This window comes from Triticum aestivum, chromosome 6B (assembly GCF_018294505.1).
Source record: "Triticum aestivum cultivar Chinese Spring chromosome 6B, IWGSC CS RefSeq v2.1, whole genome shotgun sequence".
Classification (NCBI taxonomy): Eukaryota; Viridiplantae; Streptophyta; class Magnoliopsida; order Poales; family Poaceae; genus Triticum; species Triticum aestivum.
In genome coordinates this window covers 56298134-56305991 of record NC_057810.1, presented here as the reverse complement: position 1 = coordinate 56305991, position 7858 = coordinate 56298134, and the positions used below count along the sequence as shown (strand labels likewise).

Below are 7858 nucleotides of genomic sequence, written 5' to 3'. Positions count from 1 at the left end.
CGGAGAGGAGGAGAAGGAGTGGAGGAGAGGAGAGGAGGAGATGGAGTGGAGGAGAGGTGGAGTGGAGGAGGTGCGTCCAGCCATATATACGACATAGTAATTGCGCACCGTGGGCAGGTGCGCCATTACTATTTTTTTTGACTTATTTTGAATTTTGAAGGCGGGAAGATACTAATGGCGCACCATGGGCCGGTGCGCCATTAGTAACTTTTTTTATTTTTTTGACTTATTTTGAATTTTGAAGGCGGGAAATTACTAATGGCGCACCATGGGCCGGTGCGCCATTAGTAACCTTTTTTTATGTTTTTGACTTATTTTGAATTTTGAAGGCGGGAAGATACTAATGGCGCACCATGAGCAGGTGCGCCATTAGTAACTTTTTTTTATTTTTTTGCCTCTCCAGATCTTAAAAGCCCCATACCTTTTTTCTGTTAGGTTTTTGAGGATTTTAGAAATGTTAAATTCGGATGTAACTTTTCGAGTAGATGATTTTTCATATAAAAAACTTTTTCATCCGAGTTAGTATGCAAAAGTTATGCCCATTTTTACAAATTCTCGAGAGATTTTGCAAATGAAGTCGAGATTCATATTTGCAAATTTTCCCAACAACTAGACCACACATCACATGGGAAACTTATTTTCTTTTATTTTTTTGACATTTTCATCATTTTATTTTATTTATTTTTAAACTGAAAAGGCGATCCACGGGGGGGTGAATTCGGTGGAAGTGGTGGCCAAGTTACTAATGGCGCACCGTGGCATGGTGCGCCATTACTAGTTCAACTAGTAATGGCGCACCACTCCCACGGTGCGCCATTAGTAGTTTTGACAAAAAAATTATGACAGTGTAGGACATAAGTAGAATGTCATCTTCATCGTCGTGAACATGGCAAATGTTCTTTTTCTTTTGTTTTCATGCATCATACCAATGCCTGTGTACTGTTCTAGTAGTGGAAGCAATGGCCCTGCAGAAATGAGTTGACTGTATTCTGATGCATCCCAAGGGGGCGTTTCTGGCCTTTGAGAACCGAAAAGATCAGTGCCATCTCCGTGACTCATTCTTTCCCATGTCTCATTTTCTGCCACCGTGCTATCAATCACTGCATGAACAAGAACGCATCAACAATTCACAAAAAATGTATCCTTGTGCTGCTTGCATGTAGAAGTTAACACGTCAGTGTTATCACATTTCCATGCATAGGTAACCAGCATATCATGGCTAGTAGGACATGTACATCCACTATATTTTTCTAAAATATGGGTGCTAGGTAACCGTTTGATTCGATGGCATCAGCCACTACAATAGGATGGCAAGCTATAAGTTGACATGGTGGCAGTTGACGACAATGATAGGTGGCAACTAACGTTAGACACTAGTGGCAATTATTTTTGACACCCTATATTATTCCAAATTTCTCAATTTTCTCTACCTTTTTATGGATTCATGCACATCCATTCATTTACCAACTACGTGTATCAATCTACAGAGAACTTACGGTTATCTCTAACACAGTACATGGCAGATCTAGTGTACTCTTCTTGGCAACTGCGAAGACACACAACCCACGTAGGATGGATCTAGTTGCCAACCTCATCGGTAATTTTGTATTCTGCGCCACGTAGAAGGATGAGAAGCAGTAGTTAGATCGGGAGATTACCTGCTTTTAGCTGGTCTTCTTTGGAGGGCGTTGTTGGATTGGGGGTGGGGATGGGGGTGTGGTTTCAGGTGGGAATGCCCTACGGATCTGATCTGGTTGCCATGGCAACCAGAGAAGGCCGGCGATGGAGGTAGGGGTTCGGGAGGTGGAAGAATATGGGCGGCAGTCGGGATTCGGGAGGTGGGAGAAGAGGCCGGGACGGCTAGATCCTGCGGGCTGCTGGGTCCTCTGACCCGCACGTCCGGGTGGGGTTGCCACACACCGAACGTGCGGGCCGTACCGTTGTGCGCGCGAACGTGATCGTGCGAGCTGGTTGCTGTCCATGTCGCACGAGACGTGCGACACAACCCCCCACACACCGGACGTGCGGCAATTATCCGAACCCTTTTTTTATAGGTGAAGTATTATGGTGGGACTCTTCCCTAATGTACTTTTCCTAACCGGACTCTTACCTAATTGGCTGCCGAACAATATTTTAGTTGCCATACTATGCAAAACCAAAACGTAAGGTGGTCTCTTTTCTATGCATCAACGTAGACTAGTCTGGCTGGTTCGGACTGACTTTTTAATAGAAAGTCATCTGTTTTTTTTTTGAGAAATTCTTCGTTCAAATTACGAATCAGTACAAAGTAGTTGACTCTTACAAGCACACTGAAACGCAAACACAAAGGACCATGAACACCTAGAGTACCCTAAGACAACATAACATAAGAAGATCTCCGGAGCCCTGTGTCATCATCCCTGAATCTTGAGAGAAGACCCCTGCAGCAGAAGGATCTGCAACCAGTCGCAAACAGGTCATCATCTTCGACCACGGTATAATTGCCGCCACGCTGCTTCCTCCTTTCTTGACACCATCGCTGAGAGGGCATGGACATCAATCCAACACACCTGCAATAGTCGTCGCCATCTTTGGCTTTGAGTACCACGAAAATTGTCCCTTCCGAAAGGAAGAGAACTCGAGTCATCCAACCGGTCCAGCACCGCGGCCGGGCCATCTGCCCGGACAAAGCAGGATCTCCCACCAGTATCAGCGCAGAGGAAGGAGAAGAACAGCAGCAACAAATCATACCAATAAGGAAGAAGAAAGGTCTTCGTCTCCCTGCATCCATCGCCCATCTGAGGATCCAAACGGCCAGTGCCGATGGACCTCCAACCACCATAGCCCGCGACCTCGACGAGATCCGGGGATCCCCAACACCGCTGGCTCCTAGACGAAGGCAAAAGCCTCGCCTGACCGCGAACGGAGCCCGGAGAAATTTATTCCGACGTGACACCACCGCAACGGCCTCGGCAGCGTCTCCCTCAACCCTAACCCTACCACACGCCCACCTAAAGAACAGACGCGGGGTTCCCCCTCCCTCCGGCCGCCGGAGCGGCCGACGGAGAGAGAGGGAACCGGCGGCGTCACCGGCGGCGCGCAAGGGATCCCGGTCGCCTCCTCCAATCGCCTGATGCGATCCTGGCGGAACGGCGTTCCCTGGTTGAAAACAGTTCTGTTTTTTTTTTAACAATGCAAAGACATGTTGAGCTATTAGTACGTGGCACGTGATGTGCCAAACTTTCTGTAGAAAAACAATTATATGTTACACTACATCTTTTAAATCTTGACCGTTAATATTCTAAATTTATAGTCGTGATAATTCAATCTATGTGGACTAACGTGATGCTTTGTTTGCCTCTTGTCTTAATTATATAATAGATAGATAGATAGATTTGTCAATCTTTGCTACAGAAGCAGAAGTTGTGACATAAACTAAACTAAACCAGCCACTGCAAGGAATTTGTTTTCCAGATCAAAATAATTACATAAACACAAGGAAAACTTCAAGCTTCTGGCACTCCACGAAATCACAACTTAGGCTACTAGCAAGCGTCAGGGCGCATTGTCACACGACAGCGTAAAACTTCAATGGTTCTGCTGAAAGCGGTTCATTAAGTGAATCTCCTGGGCAATTCCCGGGAACCTTTTGGTTGTCCCCCGGAACCAACCAAGTGAACAGTGTCGTGGATCCAGGACCCATGACCGCACCCGGCGGTGACACGAGCTGGGTCCTCCATGGTATGTGCGTAGGAGAAGCCTCTCAGGTCGCTGACGAAGCAACTGAGGAGGGGAGCGCTGCAGTGGCGGTGTGTGTGAAAGCGGCGTAAAAAGCGGATGCTGGATACGATGCGACGCTGGCGTTTGCAGACGAGGGAGGCACGGGGGAGTGAGGACGGCTGCTGGAGGAGGCGGAGGAGATTCTCAGAGAGTAGGTTTTCATCGTCAGCAGCACCATTGCCCTCGACATCTTGCCCTCCTCACACCTCGTGCGGCAGGGGGAAATGGTCAAGTGATCAACATGTGGACCTGCATTTGCACAAACACCTCTAGTTAGTAATTTAGTTAGGCAATATGCCTATTCATTAGGGAAAATGTTAATTTTGCACCAAATACGTTAAAATAGATTAAGACAGAGCAGTATAAATCAAGATAAACTTAAATAAGCATTTGATTAACCTTAAGGAAGTTGATTCTTGAGTGTCCCTTCAAAACTGTAGCTCTAGTACCATATACTAAAATGGATACTCCATGATACAAAGTCTTTCAAGCAAGATCATTCCATAGATTCAACCGATCTTGAGCTCCCTGCTCAAACACAAACAACATTGCAATTAATTGATAAGTCCATATCTTAATTGCAAAACCAAGAGTGAGTTTTCAGTAGTACAAACCAATTCATGTCTTGGGAAGCACGGATCACATAGTCAAGTAAGCAGTCACCATGAACCAAGAAGCCTCGTATTTCCGATCATTAGAAAAGGATGTGAAAGGATGGGAGTGACTCGACAAGGAAAAGATAGGCCCATGTAACGCAGAGTGACCCCAAGGCATGTGTGATGTCCTCGGTTTTGATGTTGCATGGGAAGTAGGGATTTGCCAAGGTATGCACAATGGATATGAAGTGATATGTACCATGAAGTCCTAGCAAAGCATATGCAAATAAACCATCCCATTATATGATGACGAACAGAATTAGCTATGAGTGCTAAGCTCTATATGATGAATAAATGGGTGGTAAGAAAAGTGAGAAAGTATAAGGCTAAGCAATAAGGCTCATCTCGCTATAAATTAAGACTAAGAGCTTGATAGAGAGGAAACATGACTCCTATCTTATTCTTCTTTACTTCTTTCTTTTTTATCTCTTTTTTCTTTCAGTTTTCCTTTTTCCTTTTTCTTTTTTCCCTTTTCTTTTTTTTCTTTTTTCTTTTTGCATTCCTTTTCTCTGCCCTACAAAAGCTTGAAAGGTGCCAACAAAAGCTCTAATATATGAAAATAAAAGCAAAAATGGTTGGCAAGTTTCAACAAGTGCTAATAATGATGCCTAATATGCCCCCTTAAAAGATGTGCAAAGCAAAATATGAATGTGCATGGCAAAAGAATCCACTACTTGGAATAGCAAATGAGGAGGTGCTATGATAGGTAGATATGGTGGACTCATTGGAAAACTGAAGTGGCTTAATGAAAGTTTCTCTCTCTTTTTTTCTTCTATTTTTTGGGGTAATTTTACCTTTTGGCCTTTTATTTTTAATTTTTTATTCTCTCATGGTTGATTCAACTGTTCTATCAACCTTGGTTTCTTACCTCTCACATCTCACTCTTTTTTAGTGAGAAACTCCACAAGGGGTTCGGATGTACCGGCGGAGTATGCTAGATCCCAATGTAGGAAATGCAATGCCAAGTACCGATGAGGCTAGCAACATAAGATAAAAGGATGATCGTCTTGGAGAACATCTTGTAACAATGAAATGCAAACCTGAAAATGTAAAGTTATGAAAAGGTTGTGGAAGCATAGTGAACTTGAAAACCATCTGCGAGAGCACATTTAGTCTTGAACTAGCAAGTACACCACCATGTCTTCACGGATGACCATGAAGATTTAAGTGAAGTATTTTGATGCATAGCAAAGCGAAGATGAGAACACCTGCACAGAATATAGAATTGTGAGTACACCACAAATTTCTTCCAGGAACAAAAAAAGAAACACTGAAATGCCATTAACTTATTTGTCAACTTGTGAGAAGATAATTGGTGTGGAGAAGAAATCTTGAATTAATGATTTAGGAAAGTATTTTCTGAGAAAGAAAAAAACAAAACTGAATTTTAAATTCGTTTCAGTGCCTATATCTGAATATCTGATATGTCATGAGGCTAATTGGACTTACTGAATATCTGAACAAACTGCGTAATAGCTTAACCATAAAGATCAAATGTATATATTTACCAAATGTATGTGCATGAAGAAGATAACACAAGACCGTCATGTGAGAACTATGCATCATGCATGGATGGACTGAGTGTTACAAGGGTGGAAAAATGTACAACTCCAAGATAAGAGTCCTGCACAGTGAATGGAAACAGAGAACTGTTCAGTTTAAGCAGCAATGAGGCAAAGTAAAACTTAATAAGTGTTTTTTTGTGTGTGGGATCAGAAAAAGCAAGGTTATTAACTGGGGATAGCTACAAGCAAGGAATCATCAGGGTGTCGATGAACATACTGTAGATTGAAATTTCTGCACAATGCATAAAACTATTGAAGTACAGTATGATTATGCATGTACTGACTAGATTATGGACAGAATGGAAGATACAGGTCGAGATCTTCAGGAGAACTTAATCATGTCTTGACAATTTGCTTACCAGGAGAACCAGGTCTGCCTGAACCAGCAGGACCACACCTTTTACCATGGTAACATCATAACATTATCTTCTGATTGTACATTTCTAATTGAATTATGGAACAGATCAACCAGAGTAAGGCACTTACAATGCATCACCCATTAGTAAGTGTTAGTTTGCATGTAAACAGCTTTGCAGCGTGTAAATCATCTGGAAAAGTGACATCCTAATTTAGTGTTGGCTGATCAAAATTGCACAAATATTCCATGGACAGCACATGGACCTTTTTTTTCTGTGTGCAGAAGTAGGTACTTACCAGCAGCTGGTGGTTCCCGTAACCCTTCCTATATTGAGAAAACTCCAGATGTTTTTACAAGATTCAGCACAACTTCAAAATTTCACATGATGTTACAGTTGCTGTTGTGAATTATGTTGCTTCATGTTGCTGTTGTGAATTATGATCCATTTCCTTGTAGTGAAATTTTCAGAGCTCCTAAATCTGGTTCAAAAGAAAGTCAGACCTTAGTATGAAGATAGAAAAATAGAGCTCAGCGTGTGTCGATCTTATAAAGTTCTAGGATACACTGCCTTGAATTAAGAGAATTCACAGGCTTACCCGTATTTTGGTTTCGAGAAATATACAATGTTTCAATTGCTTAAGTAAAGACAAGATTAATGCATGCAGCAACTTTTTCAGATTGGTATGACATTTAATCTTAGAAAGTTTACTTATCACAACTAGGAAACGATAATTTTTATTTTCTGAAACCATCAAGGTATCTATACTATATGGTGGAGCAGTCCTAAAGTTTCATTTTACATGTACGTACTTACCAGATCAGTAACACTTGTAGGAATCCTACAAGTGCTGGAGTGAATACTACAAAGTGTACAGAAATGTATAATTCCAGGATAGAGTCCTGCACAATAAACGGAAACAGAACATTGTTCAGATTATGCAGTATGTGGGAAATTAGACCCAAAAAAAAAGGTCTGAAGATCAACTGTAATACTGCATATGCTGACCAGATTCATGTACAGGCTGGGGATGCCACAAGATCCTCATATGAGAACTATGCATGGATGGATCGAGCTAGTCCTTGAAGGGCACGAAACTACGCAACTCCAAGGTAGAGCCCTGCATAGAGTATTAAAACAAGTGATTTATTTAGAAAACTCGTTACTTAGTAATGAGGCAAACCAGACCCCCAAAAAATGTTATGAAGATCAAATGTACACACTGACCAGATTTATGTACATCAGAGGATACCACAAGACCCTCATGTGAGAAGTGTGCATGGATGGACAGAGTGAGTCCTTGAAGGGCTCAAAACCGTGCAACTCCAAGATAGAGCCCTGCATAGAGTATTAAAACAAGTGGGTTCTTCAGAAAACTCGTTACGTGGAATTCATGTGTAGGGTACTGGGAATGGGTACTGGAGAACAAAGAAGTGTTTTGTTTACCATGAAATGGTCATATTTGACTTCAGTGGCGGAGCTATACAAGGTTGATTGTGTGTGTGTGTGTGTGTGTGTGGGG

At 42.4% G+C, this 7858-nt stretch overlaps 1 long non-coding RNA gene across 8 annotated transcripts; it reads right to left on the bottom strand.

Annotated features, from left to right (window-relative positions):
- Positions 1 to 3415: 3415 nt before the first annotated feature.
- On the bottom strand, positions 3416 to 7856 carry LOC123135739 (uncharacterized). Of its 8 annotated transcripts, XR_006466154.1 has the most exons (12): positions 7783 to 7856; positions 7564 to 7674; positions 7345 to 7456; positions 7153 to 7238; positions 6635 to 6817; positions 6467 to 6528; positions 6340 to 6377; positions 6151 to 6212; positions 5924 to 6039; positions 4374 to 5623; positions 4159 to 4287; positions 3416 to 4008 (listed from the first exon to the last, which is right to left on the bottom strand). It is a non-coding gene; the product is annotated as an uncharacterized lncRNA (long non-coding RNA). The 8 variants fall into 8 exon arrangements; XR_006466153.1 differs by having other exon boundaries at positions 6340 to 6528; XR_006466156.1 differs by lacking the exon at positions 6151 to 6212.
- Positions 7857 to 7858: the final 2 nt, after the last annotated feature.